Source organism: Oncorhynchus gorbuscha, linkage group LG24 (genome assembly GCF_021184085.1).
Source record: "Oncorhynchus gorbuscha isolate QuinsamMale2020 ecotype Even-year linkage group LG24, OgorEven_v1.0, whole genome shotgun sequence".
In the NCBI taxonomy this organism is placed as follows: domain Eukaryota; kingdom Metazoa; phylum Chordata; class Actinopteri; order Salmoniformes; family Salmonidae; genus Oncorhynchus; species Oncorhynchus gorbuscha.
The window spans coordinates 62,748,979-62,768,327 of NC_060196.1; positions in this window are offsets into that span (position 1 = coordinate 62,748,979).

Sequence of the window (19,349 nt, forward strand, 5' to 3'; positions counted from 1 at the left end):
TAACAGACAGAATACTCTCTCTGTTTTCCTGTTGGCACCTCTATCACTAACAGACAGAATACTCTCTCTGTTTTCCTGTTGGCATCTCTATCACTAACAGACAGAATACTCTCTCTGTTTTCCTGTTGGCATCTCTATCAGTAACAGACAGAATACTCTCTCTGTTTTCCTGTTGGCACCTCTATCACTAACAGACAGAATACATCTCTCTGTTTTCCTGTTGGCATCTCTATCACTAACAGACAGAATACTCTCTCTGTTTTCCTGTTGGCATCTCTATCACTAACATAGAGAATACTCTCTCTGTTTTCTTGTTGGCATCTCTATCAGTAACAGACAGAATACTCTCTCTGTTTTCCTGTTGGCATCTCTATCACTAACAGACAGAATACTCTCTCTGTTTTCCTGTTGGCACCTCTATCACTAACAGACAGAATACTCTCTCTGTTTTCCTGTTGGCATCTCTATCACTAACAGACAGAATACTCTCTCTGTTTTCCTGTTGGCATCTCTATCAGTAACAGACAGAATACTCTCTCTGTTTTCCTGTTGGCATCTCTATCAGTAACAGACAGAATACTCTCTCTGTTTTCCTGTTGGCATCTCTATCAGTAACAGACAGAATACTCTCTCTGTTTTCCTGTTGGCATCTCTATCACTAACGGACAGAATACTCTCTCTGTTTTCCTGTTGGCACCTCTATCACTAACAGACAGAATACTCTCTCTGTTTTCCTGTTGGCATCTCTATCACTAACAGACAGAATACTCTCTCTGTTTTCCTGTTGGCACCTCTATCACTAACAGACAGAATACATCTCTCTGTTTTCCTGTTGGCATCTCTATCACTAACAGACAGAATACTCTCTCTGTTTTCCTGTTGGCATCTCTATCACTAACATAGAGAATACTCTCTCTGTTTTCTTGTTGGCATCTCTATCAGTAACAGACAGAATACTCTCTCTGTTTTCCTGTTGGCATCTCTATCACTAACAGACAGAATATTCTCTCTGTTTTCCTGTTGGCACCTCTATCACTAACAGACAGAATACTCTCTCTGTTTTCCTGTTGGCATCTCTATCACTAACAGACAGAATACTCTCTCTGTTTTCCTGTTGGCACCTCTATCACTAACAGACAGAATACTCTCTCTGTGTTTTCCTGTTGGCATCTCTATCACTAACAGACAGAATACTCTCTCTGTTTTCCTGTTGGCACCTCTATCACTAACAGACAGAATACTCTCTCTGTTTTCCTGTTGGCACCTCTATCACTAACAGACAGAATACTCTCTCTGTTTTCCTGTTGGCACCTCTATCACTAACAGACAGAATACTCTCTCTGTTTTCCTGTTGGCACCTCTATCACTAACAGACAGAATACTCTCTCTGTTTTCCTGTTGGCACCTCTGTCGCTAACAGACAGAATACATCTCTCTACTTTCCTGTTAGCATCTCTATCACCAACAGACAGAATACTCTCTCTGTGTTTTCCTGTTGGCATCTCTATCACTAACGGACAGAATACTCTCTCTGTTGTCCTGTTGGCATCTCTATCACTAACAGACAGAATACTCTCTCTGTTGTCCTGTTGGCATCTCTATCACTAACAGACAGAATACTCTCTCTGTTTTCCTGTTGGCACCTCTATCACTAACGGACAGAATACTCTCTCTGTTTTCCTGTTGGCATCTCTATCACTAACAGACAGAATACTCTCTCTGTTTTCCTGTTGGCATCTCTATCACTAACGGACAGAATACTCTCTCTGTTTTCCTGTTGGCACCTCTATCACTAACAGACAGAATACTCTCTCTGTTTTCCTGTTGGCACCTCTGTCGCTAACAGACAGAATACATCTCTCTACTTTCCTGTTAGCATCTCTATCACCAACAGACAGAATACTCTCTCTGTTTTCCTGTTGGCACCTCTATCACTAACAGACAGAATACTCTCTCTCTGTTTTCCTGTTGGCATCTCTATCACTAACAGACAGAATACTCTCTCTGTGTTTTCCTGTTGGCATCTCTATCACTAACGGACAGAATACTCTCTCTGTTTTCCTGTTGGCACCTCTATCACTAACAGACAGAATACTCTCTCTGTTTTCCTGTTGGCACCTCTGTCGCTAACAGACAGAATACATCTCTCTACTTTCCTGTTAGCATCTCTATCACCAACAGACAGAATACTCTCTCTGTGTTTTCCTGTTGGCATCTCTATCACTAACAGACAGAATACTCTCCTGTTGTCCTGTTGGCATCTCTATCACTAACAGACAGAATACTCTCTCTGTTTTCCTGTTGGCACCTCTATCACTAACGGACAGAATACTCTCTCTGTTTTCCTGTTGGCATCTCTATCACTAACAGACAGAATACTCTCTCTGTTTTCCTGTTGGCATCTCTATCACTAACAGACAGAATACTCTCTCTGTTTTCCTGTTGGCACCTCTGTCGCTAACAGACAGAATACATCTCTCTACTTTCCTGTTAGCATCTCTATCACCAACAGACAGAATACTCTCTCTGTTTTCCTGTTGGCATTCCTATCAGTAACAGACAGAATACTTCTGTTTTCCTGTTGGCATTCTATCAGTAACAGACAGAATACTCTCTGTTTTCCCAGCTGGCATCTCTATCAGTAACAGACAGAATACTCTCTCTGTTTTCCTGTTGGCATCTCTATCACTAACGGACAGAATACTCTCTCTGTTTTCCTGTTGGCACCTCTATCACTAACAGACAGAATACTCTCTCTGTTTTCCTGTTGGCATTCTATCACTAACAGACAGAATACTCTCTCTGTTTTCCTGTTGGCACCTCTATCACTAACAGACAGAATACATCTCTCTGTTTTCCCTGTTGGCATCTCTATCACTAACAGACAGAATACTCTCTGTTTTCCTGTTGGCATTCTATCACTAACATAGAGAATACTCTCTGTTTTCTTGTTGGCATCTCTATCAGTAACAGACAGAATACTCTCTCTGTTTTCCTGTTGGCATCTATCACTAACAGACAGAATATTCTCTCTGTTTTCCTGTTGGCACCTCTATCACTAACAGACAGAATACTCTCTCTGTTTTCCTGTTGGCATCTCTATCACTAACAGACAGAATACTCTCTCTGTTTTCCTGTTGGCATCTCTATCACTAACAGACAGAATACTCTCTCTGTTTTCCTGTTGGCACCTCTATCACTAACAGACAGAATACTCTCTCTGTTTTCCTGTTGGCACCTCTTCGCTAACAGACAGAATACATCTCTCTACTTTCCTGTTAGCATCTCTATCACCAACAGACAGAATACTCTCTCTGTGTTTTTTTGGCATTCTATCACTAACGGACAGAATACTTTCTCTCTGTTGTCCTGTTGGCATCTCTATCACTAACAGACAGAAGAATACTCTCTCTGTTGTCCTTTGGCATCTCTATCACTAACAGACAGAATACTCTGTTTTCCTGTTGGCACCTCTATCACTAACGACAGAATACTCTCTCTGTTTCCTGGGCATTCTCTATCACTAACAGACAGAATACTCTCTCTGTTTTCTGTTGGCATCTCTATCACTAACAGACAGAATACTCTCTGTTTCCTGTTGGCACCTCTATCACTAACAGACAGAATACTCTCTCTGTTTTCCTGTTGGCACCTCTGTCGCTAACAGATAGAATACATCTCTACTTTCCTGTTAGCATCTCTATCACCAACAGACAGAATACTCTCTGTGTTTTCCTGTTGGCATCTCTATCACTAACGGACAGAATACTCTCTCTGTTGTCCTGTTGGCATCTCTATCACTAACAGACAGAATACTCTCTCTCTGTTGTCCTGTTGGCATCTCTATCACTAACAGACAGAATACTCTCTGTTTTCCTGTTGGCACCTCTATCACTAACGGACAGAATACTCTCTGTTTTCCTGTTGGCATCTCTATCACTAACAGACAGAATACTCTCTCTCTGTTTTCCTGTTGGCATCTCTATCACTAACAGACAGAATACTCTCTCTGTTTTCCTGTTGGCAATTCCTCTATCACTAACAGACAGAATACTCTCTGTTGTCCTGTTGGCATCTCTATCACTAACAGACAGAATACTCTCTCTGTTTCCTGTTGGCATCTCTATCACCAATATCCATATAACTTCTCATTGTCATCCATATAACTTCCCATTGTCATCCTTATATGTGGCCAGGGCAATAAATTGCAATGTCTGTACTGTGAGACGCCAAGACAGCGCTACAGGGGACAGGACGGACAGCTGATCGTCCTCACAGTGGCAGACCACACGTGTAACAACACCTGCACAGGATCGGTACATCCGAACATCACACCTGGGCGGGACAGGTACAGGATGCAGCAACAACTGCCTGAGTTACATCAGAACGCATACAAATCTCTCCATCAGTGCTCAGACTTTCCGTAGTAGGCTGAGAAGAGAGGCTGCAGACTGAGGGCTTGTAGGCCTGTTATAAGAGGTAGGTCCTCACCAGACATCACCGGCAACAATGTCGCCTTTGGGCACAAAACCCACCGTCGCAGGATCAGACAGGACTGGCAAAAGTGCTCTTCACTGATGAGTCACGGTTTTGTCTCACCAGGGGGTGATGGTCAGATTTGCGTTTATCAAGTTAAAGGAATGAGCGTTACACCAAGGCCTGTACTCTGGAGCGGACGATTTAGAGTTGAGGTCCGTCATGGTCTGGGGCGTGTGTCACAGCATCATCGGACTGGAGCTTTTTGTCATTGCAGGGATTCTCAACTCTGTGCTTTACAGGGAAGATATCCTCCTCCTCATGTGGTAGCCTTCCTGGGGCTCATCCTGACATGACCCTCCAGCTTGACAATGCTACCAGCCATACTGCTGTTCTGTGTGTGATTTCCTGCAACACAGGAATGGCAGTGTTCTGCCATGGCCAGCGAAGAGCCTGGATCTCAATCCCATTAAGCACGTCTGGGACTTGTTGGCTCGGAGGGTGAGGGCTAGGGCCATTTCCCCCAGAAATGTCTGGGAACTTGCAGGTGCCTTGGTGGAAGAGTGGGGTAACATCTCACAGCAAGAACTGCCACCTGGTGCAGTCCATGAGAAGGAGATGCACTGCAGTACTTAATGCAGCTGCGGCCACATCAGATACTGACTGTTACTTTTGATTTGACCCCCTCCCGCCTTTGTTCAGGGACACATTATTCAATTTCTGTTAGTCACATGTCTGTGAAACTTGTTCAGTTATGTGTCAGTTGTTGAATCTTGCGTTGTTCATACAAATATTTACACATGTTAAGTTTGCTGTATTTGTATAATCTATCTATCTATCATTATGATTCCCATTAGACTTTCAATAGGAGTTCTTCCTATTGAAGCACAGTAGAGTTTGGAATGTTCCCTGCTTGCTTTGTATTCCAATCCCTGAAAAACTCTGATTAACAGAATATGACAAGTAGCGGCTGTTGGTGTAAGAAGGTGAGGACCAAGGTGGAGCGTGGTACGTGTTCATCTTTATTAGTTGAACTGGACACTGAATAACAAAAATAACAAAGAGAACAAATCGAAACAGTTCTGTCTGGTGCAGAAGACACAAAAACAGAAAGCAATTACCCACAAAACTCAGACGGGAAAAGACTGCTAAATATGGTTCTCAATCAGAGACAACGATAGACAGCTGCCTCTGATTGAGAACCACACCAGGCCAAAACACAGAAATGCAAAACATAGAAAATGAAAATAGAATGCCTAAAGTCACACCCTGGCCAAACCAAAATAGAGAATAAAAAGCCTCTATATGGCCAGGGCGTGACAGTAGGCTGCTTATTTTATTGTCCTCAGAGCGGTGTGTTGCGTTTAATTGAAACCTTGAACCTACAGAACGTTTCCGTTTGTAGACGTTGAGTAAAGATGTATTCATCTTTTTTTTAAAGATTTATGACTCTCTTCTTTAATTTGCCTCAGAAATGTTTATTCAGGACCTGTTATGATGCTGTATCAGTCAGTTACAATTTCCCCTTTGACTACTATTGGAAATGAGTTAATGAGCACATCTTATTGGCTGGTCTTTCTGTGATCTGTCACAGTACTATTGGAAATGAGTTAATGAGCACATCTTATTGGCTGGTCTTTCTGAAACCACACACTATGATCTGTCACAGTACTATTGGTAATGAGTTAATGAGCACATCTTATTGGCTGGTCTTTCTGAAACCACACACTATGATCTGTCACAGTACCATTGGTAATGAGTTAATGAGCACATCTTATTGGCTGGTCTTTCTGAAACCACTCATGATCTGTCACAGTATATTGGTACGAGTTAATGAGCACATCTTATTGGCTGGTCTTTCTGAAACCACACACTATGATCTGTCACAGTACTATTGGAAATGAGTTAATGAGCACATCTTATTGGCTGGTCTTTCTGTGATCTGTCACAGTACTATTGGTAATGAGTTAATGAGCACATCTTATTGGCTGGTCTTTCTGTGATCTGTCACAGTACTATTGGAAATGAGTTAATGAGCACATCTTATTGGCTGGTCTTTCTCCAACCACACACTGTGATTGGCAGTGGTTCCCAAACCTTGTTTTAACCGTTATCAGAAAACAAAATACATCGGCACCATGTCCTTATTACGTAATCTAATCCATACCGCAAATCATCTATTTTCTGTGACAAATTATATGTATATATTTTTTTTTAATTGGATTTAAATAGGGTTCATTTTGAACAATGCTCATAGTTTCGATAGTTCCTTGTGATGGTGAAGTCCAATGTCATTAGTCGTTGTGTAAATTTAATGCCTTTTACACATTTGACTGCAAGTTTTGTTGACTATGGCAGAACACATATGTGGGGACTTCATCACAAAGTGTAATGCCATTTCCTGTTCAAAGAAAGGTGAAATGATCACTCCCCGTAACTGCCAAGTAACTGTTCATCTGCATGCGTGTGCGTACATCTGTGCTTGTGTGTGGAGATTTGGCACGAGAGTGGGCTATGCTGTAGTAGTTGTAATTCCAGCAACCGTAGGCTGACATTTCCTGGGATTTCAGGACAGTGTCTCAAGAGATTTCTGGAAACGTAAAGGTTACACCGATGAAATAACAATATTTAATCTGCATTCATATTGTGCATCATGGACAAATGTATGTTAACTACATATAACTTCCCATTTATCCTTTATATAACTTCCCATTGTCCTCATATAACTTCCCATTGTCCTCCATATAACTTCCCATTGTCCTCCATATAACTTCCCATTGTCCTCCATATAACTTCCCATTGTCCTTTATATAATCTCCCATTGTCCTTATATAACTTCCCATTGTCCTCCATATAACTTCCCATTGTCGCTCTTATATAACTTCCCATTTATCGCTTATATGTCTTCCCATTGTCCTTTATATAACTTCCATTGTCCTTTATATAACTTCCCATTGTCCTTTATATAATTTACTGTCCTCCATATAACTTCCCATTGTCCTTTATATAACTTCCCATTGTCCTTTATCTAACTTCCCATTGTCCTTTATATAACTTCCCATTGTCCTTTATATAACTTCCATTGTCCTCCATATAACTTCCCATTGTCATCTTCTCTACAGTAACCTGTGTGTGTGTGTGTGTGTGTGTGTGTGTGTGTGTGTGTGTGTGTGTGTGTGTGTGTGTGTGTGTGTGTGTGTGTGTGTGTGTGTGTGTGTGTGTGTGTGTGTGTGTGTGTGTGTGTGTGTGTGTGTGTGTGTGTGTGTGTGTGTGTGTGTGTGTGTGTGTGAGTGATTGGGATAGATTGGGTTCAGTCAGTTGAGTCAGCTGTCCTTGATGAACCCTTACACACACAACTAGAAGAGACACACAGACACATAGAGACACACAGAGAGACAGAACAGGCAATCAGACACACAGACACACACAGAGAGACAGAAGAACACACACAGACACAGACACACACAGAGACATACAGAGAGACAGAACGGACACAGAGACACAGAGACACACAGAGACACACACAGGAACACAGACACTCAGACACAGAGAGACACAGAGGCACAGACACAGAGACACAGAGACACAGAGACACAGAGACACATATCGACACAGAGACACACAGACACAGAGACACACAGACACAGAGACACAGACACAGACACAGACACAGACACAGACACACACACAGACACACAGACACACAGAGACACAGACACAGAGACACAGACACAGAGACACAGACACACACACAGACACACCGACACAGAGACAGACACACACAGAGACACACAGACACAGAGACACACAGAGACATAGAGACACAGAGACACACAGACACAGAGACACACAGAAACAGAGACACACAGAAACAGAGACACAGAGACACAGACACAGAGACACAGACACAGAGACACAGAGACACAGACACAGAGACACAGACACACAGAGACACATATGTAGTTTTCTACTCTAAAATAATACTTGACTCTCTCTTGCTTTGCAACACCAGTCACACACACTTCAGAGCAAAGTCTGCATCCCCGATTCCTCTCCCTCCCTCTCTCCTTCCCTTCCTGCCTCTCCTCTCTCCCTCATTCCTTCTCTCCTCCCCTCCCTCCCTCTCCCTCCTCCTCCCTCCCTCCTCACTCCTCCTCATCATTCCCCCTCCTCTCATCCCTCCTCACCAGTCACACACTTCAGAAGTAGTTTGCATCCCCAATCCCTCCCTCCTTCCTCCCTCCCCTCCTCCTCTCTCACCAGTCACACAATTTCAGAAGTAGTCTGCATCCCCCGTTCCTCCTCCCCTCCTCCTCTCTCCCTCCTCCCCTCCGGTATCTTCCCTCTTCTCCTCTTCCTTCTCTCCTCTCTTCCTCCTCCCTCCTCCCCTCTCACCAGTCACTTCAGAAGTAGTCCTGCATCCCGTTTCATCTCCTCATCATCTCCTCCTTCCTCATCGCTCCTCATCAATCCTCTCTTCCTCCTCCTCCTAAAATCCTCCCTCCTCCCTCCTCCTCCCTCCTCCCTCCTCCCTCCTCCCTCTCCCCTCTCCCCGTCTCCGCTCTCTCTCCTCTCTCCCTCCCTCCCTCTCTCCTCTCTCTCCCTCCTTCCTTCTCCTTCCTGCCTCTCTCTCTCCTCCTCTCCTGCCTCTTCTCTCTCCTCCCTCTCTCTCTCTCCCTCCTCCCTCTCTCCTCTCTCCTCCTCCTCCTCTCTCCTCCTCTCCTCCCCTCCCTCCTCCCTCTCACCAGTCACCACACTTCAGAAGTAGTCTGCATCCCCATTCTCTTCCTCCTCCCTCCTCTCCCTCCTCCCTCCTGCCTCTCTCTCTCCCTCCTCCCTCCTCCTCCTCCCTCCTCCCTCTCTCCTTCTCTCTCCCTCCTCCCTCTCTCCCTCCTCCTTTTCTCCCTCCTCCCTCCTCTCCCTCCTCCCTCCTCTCCTCCTCCCTCTCCCGTCTCCTCTCCTCTCTCCTCCCTCCTCCCTCTCTCCTCTCTCTCCCTCCTTCCTCCTCCCCGCCTCTCTCTCCTCCTCCTTCTCCTGCCTTCTCTCTCTCTCCTCCTCCTCTCTCCTCTTCCTCCCTTCTCCCTCCTTCTCTTCCTTCCCCTCCTCCCTCCTCTCCCTCCTCCTCCTCCTCTCTCTCTCCTCCTTCCCTCTCCCTTCCCTTCTTCTCCTCCCTCTCTCTATCTTCCTCCTCTCTCTCTTCCTCCTCCTCCTCTCTCCCCTCCTTCCTTCTTCCTCCCCCTCTCTCTCCTCCTTCCTGCCCTCTCTTCTCCCTCCTCCCTCTGCCCCTCCTCCCTCTCCTTCCTCCTCCTTCCTTTCTCTCCCTCCTTCCTTCCTCCTCCCTCTCTCCTCTTCCTCCTCTTCCTCCTCCCCTCCCTCCTCCTTCTTCCTCTCTCTCTCCTCCCCTCCTCCCTCCCTCACCAGTCACACACTTCAGAAGTAGTCTGCATCCCCATTCCTCCTCCCTCCTCCCTCTCTCCCTCCTCCCTCCTGCCTCTCTCTCTCCCTCCTCCCTCCTCCCTCCTCCCTCTCACCAGTCACACACGTCAGAAGTAGTCTGAATCCCATTCCTCTCCTCCTCCCTCCTCTCCCTCTCTCCTCCTCCTCCCTCCTCCTCTCTCCTCCTCCTCTCTCCCTCCTCCCTCCTGCCTCTCTCTCTCCTCCTCCTCCTCCTCCCTCCTCCCTCTCACCCAGTCACACACGTCAGAGTAGTCTGAATCCCATTCCTCTCCCTCTTCCCCTCCCTCTCACCAGTCACACACCCTCCTCCCTCTCTCCCTCCTCCTCTCTCCCTCCTCCCTCTCTCCTCTCCCTTCTCCTCCTCCCTCTCTCCCTCCTCCCTCCTCCTCCTCCTTCTCCTCCTCCCTCTCTCCCTCCTCCCTCCTCCCTCCTCCCTCTCTCCCTCCTCCCTCTCTCCCTCTCTCCCTCTCTCCCTCTCTCCCTCTCTCCCTCCTCCCTCCTCACCAGTCACACACTTTCAGAACTAGTCTGCATCCCCATTCCCCTCCCTTCTCACAAATACAATACAATGGATTCAATCGTGAAACTCCCGCTAGCCAAAGGTTGCACAAATCCTATGGCTTTAAAATCCACGACTGAAAATGATAAAAGCCCAAATCAGTTTTTTTTAACCTCCTTACCAGAGAAGGAAAACAACAGTGCAACTAAAATCCTCTCAAGGACGCTATTAGATCTGATCTAGATCCAAAGTGTCGCTGTGCCTCCAACTATCTAACGGTCCAATTAGGGTAGTGATTCTGAGCTCTGTTGTCACAGAGAGAGGAAACCCAATATATTCCCTATGGTCACGGACCACAGTAGACCTCCCAGTACCTTCCGTATGGTCACGGACCACGGTAGACCTTCCAGTACCTTCCGTATGGTCACGGACCACGGTAGACCTTCCAGTACCTTCCGTATGGTCACGGACCACGGTAGACCTTCCAGTACCTTCCGTATGGTCACGGACCACAGTAGACCTTCCAGTACCTTCCGTATGGTCACGGACCACGGTAGACCTTCCAGTACCTTCCGTATGGTCACGGACCACGGTAGACCTCAGTACCTTCCGTATGGTCACGGACCACGGTAGACCTTCCAGTACCTTCCGTATGGTCACGGACCACGGTAGACCTTCCATTACCTTCCGTATGGTCACGGACCACGGTAGACCTTCCAGTACCTTCCGTATGGTCACGGACCACGGTAGACCTTCCAGTACCTTCCGTATGGTCACGGACCACGGTAGACCTTCCAGTACTTTCCGTATGGTCACGGACCACAGTAGACCTTCCAGTACCTTCCGTATGGTCACGGACCACGGTAGACCTTCCAGTACCTTCCGTATGGTCACGGACCACGGTAGACCTTCCAGTACCTTCCGTATGGTCACGGACCACGGTAGACCTTCCAGTACCTTCCGTATGGTCACGGACCACGGTAGACCTTCCAGTACCTTCCGTATGGTCACGGACCACGGTAGACCTTCCAGTACCTTCCGTATGGTCACGACCACGGTAGACTCAGTGGAGCTCCCACTGGTTATCAATGTCAGATTTCGACTTACATTTCACAGGGGTTATACTGAGAATTGAACTGTGTGTGTGTGTGTGTGTGTGTGTGTGTGTGTGTGTGTGTGTGTGTGTGTGTGTGTGTGTGTGTGTGTGTGTGTGTGTGTGTGTGTGTGTGTGTGTGTGTGTGTGTGTGTGTGTGTGTGTGTGTGTGTGTGTGTGCGTGTGAGCTCTATTGACTGTGAACAAAGCCATGGCAAAATGTAGTATTTAGGCCTGAAGTTGTTGACTTCTCTCTCCAGCCTGCTGTCCTCTTGTATTCTCATCCACACCAACCTGACCATTAATACTACGCACTGCCTCAGAGGAGTGGTGGGGGAGGGAGGTGGGGGGAAGAGAGACGGGAGGAGAGAGAGTTGTGGGGGGATAGAGAAACAGAGACAGGGGGAGATAGAGATGGATGAGGGGGGAGAGAGAGATTTAGGGAGGGGGAGATATAGATGGAGGAAGGGGGAGAGAGAGAGATGGAGGAAGGGGGAGAGAGAGATGGAGGAGGGGGAGATAGAGATGGATGGAGGGAGAAAGAGATGGAGGAGTGGGAGATAGAGATGGAGGAGGGGGAGATAGATATAAACAGGGGGAGACAGAGATTGAGGAAGGGGAGAGAGAGATGGAGGAGGGGGAGAGAGAGATGGAGGAGGGTGAGACAGAGAGATGGAGGAGGGGGAGAAAGAGATGGAGGAGGGGGAGGTAGAGATGGAGGAGGGGGAGGGGTAGAGATGGAGGAGGGAGGGAGAAAGAGATAGAGGGAGGGGGGAGAGAGAGATGGAGGGAGGGGGAGAAAGAGATGGGAGGAGGGGGAGAAAGAGATGGAGGAGGGAGGGAGGTAGAGATGGAGGAGGGGGAGGTAGAGATGGAGGAGGAGGGAGAGAGAGATGGAGGGAGGGGGAGAGAGAGATGGAGGAGGGGGAGATTAGAGATGGTGGAGGGTGAGACAGAGATGGAGGAGGGGGAGAAAGAGATGGAGGAGGGGTGGAGAGAGAGATGGAGGGAGGGGGAGAGAGATGGAGGATGGGAGAGATAGAGATGGAGGAGGGGGAGGTAGAGATGGAGGAGGGGGAGGTAGAGATGGAGGAGGAGGGAGAGAGAGATGGAGGAGGGGAGAGAGAGATGGAGGAGGGGGAGATTAGAGATGGTGGAGGGTGAGACAGAGATGGAGGAGGGGGAGAAAGAGATGGAGGAGGGGGGGAGAGAGAGAGAGATGGAGGAGGGGGAGAGAGATGGAGGATGGGAGAGATAGAGATGGAGGAGGGAGAGAGAGATGGAGGGGAGGGGGGAGATATGGAGGAGGGGAGATAGAGAGATGGGAGGAGGGGGAGGTAGAGATGGAGGAGGGGGAGGTAGAGATGGAGGAGGAGGGAGAGAGAGATGGAGGGAGGGGGAGAGATGGAGGAGGGGGAGACAGAGATGGAGGAGGGGGAGAGAGAGATGGAGGAGGGAGAGAGAGATGGAGGAGGGGAGAGATAGAGATGGAGGAGGGGGAGAGATGGAGGAGGGGGAGAGAGATATGGAGGAGGGGGAGAGAGAGATGGAGGATGGGGGGAGAGATGGAGGAGGGGAGATAGAGATGGAGGGAGGGGAGAGAGAGAGATGGAGGATGGGGGGAGAGAGATGGAGGGAGGGGGAGATAGAGATGGAGGGAGGGGGAGAGAGAGATGGAGGGAGGGGGAGAGATATATGGAGGAGGGGGAGATAGAGATGGAGGAGGAGAGAGATGGAGGAGGGGAGATAGAGATGGAGGAAGGGGGAGAGAGATGGAGGAGGGGGAGAGAGAGAGATGGAGGAGGGGGAGAGAGAGATGGAGGATGGGAGAGATAGAGATGGAGGAGGGGAGAGAGAGATGGAGGAGGGGGAGAGAGAGAGGATGGAGGAGGGAGATGAGATGGAGGAGGGGGAGATAGAGATGGAGGAGGGGGAGATAGAGATGGAGGAGGGGAGATAGAGATGAAGGAGGGGAGATAGAGATGGAGGAGGGGGAGAGAGAGATGGAGGAGGGGAGAGAGAGAGATGGAGGAAGGGGGGGAGAGAGAGATGGAGGAGGGGGAGAGATGGAGGGAGGGAGAGGGAGAGAGAGAGAGGATGGAGGAGGGAGAGAGATGGAGGATGGGAGAGATAGAGATGGAGGAGGGGGAGGTAGAGATGGAGGAGGGGAGGTAGAGATGGAGGAGGAGGGAGAGAGAGATGGAGGAGGGGGGAGAGAGATGGAGGGAGGGGGAGATTATAGATGGTGGAGGGTGAGACAGAGATGGAGGAGGGGGAGAAAGAGATGGAGGAGGGGGGAGAGAGAGATGGAGGAGGGAGAGAGATGGAGAAGGGGGAGAGAGATATGGAGGAGGGGGGAGAGAGATGGAGGATGGGAGAGATAGAGAGATGGAGGGAGGGAGGTAGAGATGGAGGAGGGGGAGGTAGAGATGGAGGAGGAGGGAGAGAGAGATGGAGGAGGGGGAGAGAGAGAGATGGAGGAGGGGGAGATTAGAGATGGAGGGGGAGAAAGAGATGGAGGAGGGGGGGAGAGAGAGATGGAGGAGGGGGAGAGAGATGGAGGATGGGAGAGATAGAGATGGAGGGAGGGGGAGAGAGAGATGGAGGAGGGGAGAGAGATATGGAGGAGGGAGAGAGATGGAGGATGGGGGGAGAGATGGAGGATGGGGGAGAGATGGAGGAGGGGGAGATAGAGATGGAGGGGAGGGGGAGAGAGAGATGGAGGAGGGGGGAGAGAGATATGGAGGAGGGGGAGATAGAGATGGAGGAGGGGAGAGAGAGATGGAGGAGGGGGAGATAGAGATGGAGGAAGGGGGAGAGAGAGATGGAGGAGGGGGGAGAGAGAGATGGGATGGAGGAGGGAGATAGAGATGGAGGAGGGGAGAAAGAGATGGAGGAGTGGGAGATAGAGATGGAGGAGGGGGAGATAGATATAAACAGGGGGAGACAGAGATTGAGGAAGGGGGAGAGAGAGATGATGGAGGAGGAGAGAGAGATGGAGGAGGGTGAGACAGAGATGGAGGAGGGGGAGAAAGAGATGGAGGAGGGGGAGGTAGAGATGGAGGAGGGGGGAGGTAGAGATGGAGGAGGAGGGAGAAAGAGATAGAGGGAGGGAGAGATGGAGGAGGGGGGAAAGAGATGGAGGGGAGAAAGAGATGGAGGAGGAGGGAGGTAGAGATGGAGGAGGGGAGGTAGAGATGGAGGAGGAGGGAGAGAGAGATGGAGGAGGGGAGAGAGAGATGGAGGAGGGGGAGATTAGAGATGAGGGTGGAGAGTGAGACAGAGATGGAGGAGGAGAAAGAGATGGAAGAGGGGTGGAGAGAGAGATGGAGGAGGGGGGAGAGAGATGGAGGATGGGAGAGATAGAGATGGAGGAGGGGGGAGGTAGAGATGGAGGAGGGGGAGGTAGAGATGGAGGGAGGAGGGAGAGAGAGAGATGGAGGAGGGGGAGAGAGAGATGGAGGAGTTAGGGAGATTAGAGATGGTGGAGGGTGAGACAGAGATGGAGGAGGGGGAGAAAGAGATGGAGGAGGGGGAGAGAGAGATGGAGGGGGGGAGAGAGATGGAGGATGGGAGAGATAGAGATGGAGGAGGGGGAGAGAGAGATGGAGGAGGGGGAGAGAGATATGGAGGAGGGGGAGAGATGGAAGATGGGGGGAGAGATGGAGGAGGGGGAGATAGAGATGGAGGAGGGGAGAGAGAGATGGAGGAGGGGAGAGAGATATGGAGGAGGGGGGAGAGAGATATGGAGGAGGGGGAGATAGAGATGGAGGGGAGGGGGGAGAGAGAGGATGGAGGAGGGGGAGATAGAGATGGAGGAAGGGGAGGGAGAGATGGGAGGGGGAGAGAGATGGAGGGAGGGGGAGAGAGAGATGGAGGAGGGGGGGAGATGGAGGATGGGAGAGATAGAGATGGAGGATGGGAGAGATAGAGATGGAGGAGGGGGAGGTAGAGATGGAGGAGGGGAGGGCAGAGCGGAGGGAGGAGGGAGAGAGAGATGGAGGAGGGGGAGAGAGAGAGGGAGGGAGGGGGAGATATAGATGGTGGAGGGTGAGACAGAGATGGAGGAGGGGGAGAAAGAGATGGAGGAGGGGGAGAGAGATGGAGGAGGGGGAGAAAGAGATGGAGGAGGGGGAGAGAGATGGAGGAGGGGGAGAGATGGAGGAGGGGAGAGATGGGAGGAGGGGGAGAGAGAGATGGAGGAGGGGAGAGAGATGGAGGAGGGGAGAGATAGAGATGGATGGAGGGGAGAGATAGAGATGGAGGAGGGGGAGTAGAGATGGAGGAGGGGGAGGTAGAGATGGAGGGAGGAGGGAGAGAGATGGGAGGAGGGGGAGAGAGAGATGGAGGAGGGGAGACAGAGATGGAGGAGGGGGAGAGAGAGATGGAGGAGGGGGGAGAGAGATGGAGGAGGGGAGAGATAGAGATGGAGGGAGAGAGATGGAGGAGGGGGAGAGAGATATGGAGGAGGGGAGAGAGAGATGGAGGATGGGGGAGAGATGGAGGAGGGGGAGATAGAGATGGAGGAGGGGGAGAGAGAGATGGAGGATGGGGGGAGAGATGGAGGAGGGGGAGATAGAGATGGAGGAGGGGGAGAGAGAGATGGAGGAGGGGGAGAGATATATGGAGGAGGGGAGATAGAGATGGAGGAGGGGAGAGAGAGATGGAGGAGGGGGAGATAGAGATGGAGGAAGGGGGAGAGAGAGATGGAGGAGGGGGAGAGAGAGATGGAGGAGGGGGAGAGAGAGATGGAGGATGGGAGAGATAGAGATGGAGGAGGGGGAGAGAGAGATGGAGGAGGGGGAGAGAGAGATGGAGGAGGGGAGATAGAGATGGAGGAGGGGGAGATAGAGATGGAGGAGGGGGAGATAGAGATGGAGGAGGGGGAGATAGAGATGAAGGAGGGGGAGATAGAGATGGAGGAGGGGGAGAGAGAGATGGAGGAGGGGGAGAGAGAGATGGAGGAAGGGGGAGAGAGAGATGGAGGAGGGGGAGAGAGAGATGGAGGAGGGGGAGAGAGAGATGGAGGGAGGGGGAGAGAGATGGAGGATGGGAGAGATAGAGATGGAGGAGGGGGAGGTAGAGATGGAGGGAGGGGGAGGTAGAGATGGAGGAGGGAGAGAGAGATGGAGGAGGGGGGAGAGAGATGGAGGAGGGGAGATTATAGATGGTGGAGGGTGAGACAGAGATGGAGGAGGGGAGAAAGAGATGGAGGAGGGGGGGAGAGAGAGGATGGAGGGAGGAGAGAGATGGAGAAGGGGGAGAAGATATGGGAGGAGGGGGAGAGAGATGGAGGATGGGAGAGATAGAGATGGAGGAGGGGGAGGTAGAGATGGAGGAGGGGAGGTAGAGATGGAGGAGGGGGAGAGAGAGATGGAGGAGGGGGGAGAGAGAGATGGAGGAGGGGGAGATTAGAGATGGGAGGAGGGGGGAGAAAGAGATGGAGGAGGGGGGGAGAGAGAGATGGAGGAGGGGGGAGAGAGATGGAGGATGGGAGAGATAGAGATGGAGGAGGGGGAGAGAGAGATGGAGGGAGGGGAGAGAGATATGGAGGAGGGGGAGAGAGATGGAGGATGGGGGAGAGATGGAGGATGGGGAGAGATGGAGGAGGGGGAGATAGAGATGGAGGAGGGGAGAGAGAGAGATGGAGGAGGGGGGGAGAGATATGGAGGAGGGGAGATAGAGATGGAGGAGGGGGAGAGAGATGGAGGAGGGAGATAGAGATGGAGGAAGGGGGAGAGAGAGATGGAGGAGGGGGAGAGAGAGATGGAGGATGGGAGAGATAGAGATGGAGGAGGGGAGAGAGAGATGGAGGAGGGGGTAGAGAGAGATGGAGGAGGGGGAGATAGAGATGGAGGAGGGGGAGATAGTGATGAAGGAGGGGGAGATAGAGATGGAAGAGGGTGGAGAGAGATATGAGGAGTGGGGAGGGAGAGATGGAGGAGGGGAGATATAGATGGAGGAGGGGGGGAGAGAGATAAGGGAGGGGGAGAGAGATGGAGGAGGGGGAGAGATGAGATGGAGGAGGGGGAGAGAGAGATGGAGGAGGGAGAGAGAGATGGAGGATGGGGGAGAGAGATGGAGGAGGGGGAGATAGAGATGGAGGAGGGGGAGAGAGAGATGGAGGAGGGGGAGATAGAGATGGAGGAGGGGGAGATAGAGATGGAGGAGGGGGTGGAGAGAGATGGAGGAGGGGGAGATAGAGATGGAGGAGAGGGGAGATAGAGATGGAGGAGGGGGAGATAGAGATGGAGGAGAGGGAGATAGAGATGGAGGAGGGAGAGAGAGATGGAGGAGGGGGAGAGAGAGATGGAGGATGGGGAGATAGAGATGGAGGAGGGGGAGAGAGAGATGGAGGAGGGGGAGATAGAGATGGAGGAGGGGGGGAGGAGATGGAGGAGGGGGAGATAGAGATGGAGGAGGGGAGATAGAGATGGAGGAGGGGGAGATATAGGTGGAGGAAGGGGGAGAGAGAGATGGAGGAAGGGGGAGAATTGATTAAGACACTAGGAAGGATTTTGATTTCATTCTGAAAGAGACAGCATGGTCTGTGTCACATCCTGTGATAGCCTCTGTATCCTCTTTATTCCCCCGCTAATAAACATCTTTGCATCCCAGCGACACTAGCAGCCTAATGCCACTGACTCATACACCACACGACACAGCACTTCACCTTCCAAACCACCGCTCAAAGAAAATCTGAAATCTGCCTTGTGTTGCTAATGGCAACAGGTCATTAACCAGTCTACATTGCTGTGAGAGGATCTGTGTAGGATCAGAAGGACTGGTGGCTCAGATGATCATTTCCACAGAATATTACAATAAGGCCTAGCTACAGGACGGCAGAAGGAAGGAGGAACAGAGGGAGAGAGAGAGAGAGAGAGAGAGAGACAGAGAGAGTCAGAGAGAGAGAGAGAGAGAGAGACAGAGAGAGAGAGAGAGAGAGAGAGAGAGAGAGACAGAGAGAGACAGAGAGAGGCAGAGAGAGACAGAGAGAGACAGAGAGAGAGAGAGAGCAGAGACAGAGAGAGACAGAGACAGAGAGAGACAGAGAGAGACAGAGAGAGATAGAGAGACAGAGAGAGAGATAGAGAGACAGAGAGAGAGAGAGAGACAGAGAGAGACAGAGAGAGAGAGACAGAGAGAGAGAGACAGAGAGAGAGAGAGAGAGAGAGAGACAGAGAGAGACAGACAGAGAGAGACAGAGAGAGAGAGAGACAGAGAGAGACAGAGAGAGAGAGAGACAGAGATTAGGGCAGAGATAGAGAGACAGAGACAGAGAGATATAGATAGGATAGAGAGAGAGAGAGAGAGAGAGAGAGAGAGAGAGAAGGTTGGCAGGGGAAAACAGCAAAGGAGATGGTGAGAGATAAAAAGTTGAGAGAGAAAGAGGAGACGGAGAATCTCCACAAACAATGTCATATCCTCTACCAAATGAAGCAATGCGTCACCATGTATGTTCCACAGGCATCATTGGGAAGGCATGAAGTGTGTGGTATTTCTGTGTTATCTTTTACCTTATGTGCCTTCTGAATATATTGCAGCGAGTGGGAATATTTTGTAACACAGAGGCTTCAAAGGGACAGAGGGAGAGATGGAGAGGGGAGATGGAGAGGGGAGAGATGGAGAGGGGAGAGATGGAGAGGGGAGAGATGGAGAGGGGAGAGGGAGAGATGGAGAGGGGAGAGATGGAGAGGGGAGAGGGGAGAGATGGAGAGGGGAGAGATGGATAAGGAGAGATGGAAAGGGGAGAGATGGAGAGGGAGGGATGGATAAGGGAGAGATGGAGAGGGAGAGATGGAGGGAGAGATGGATAAGGAGAGA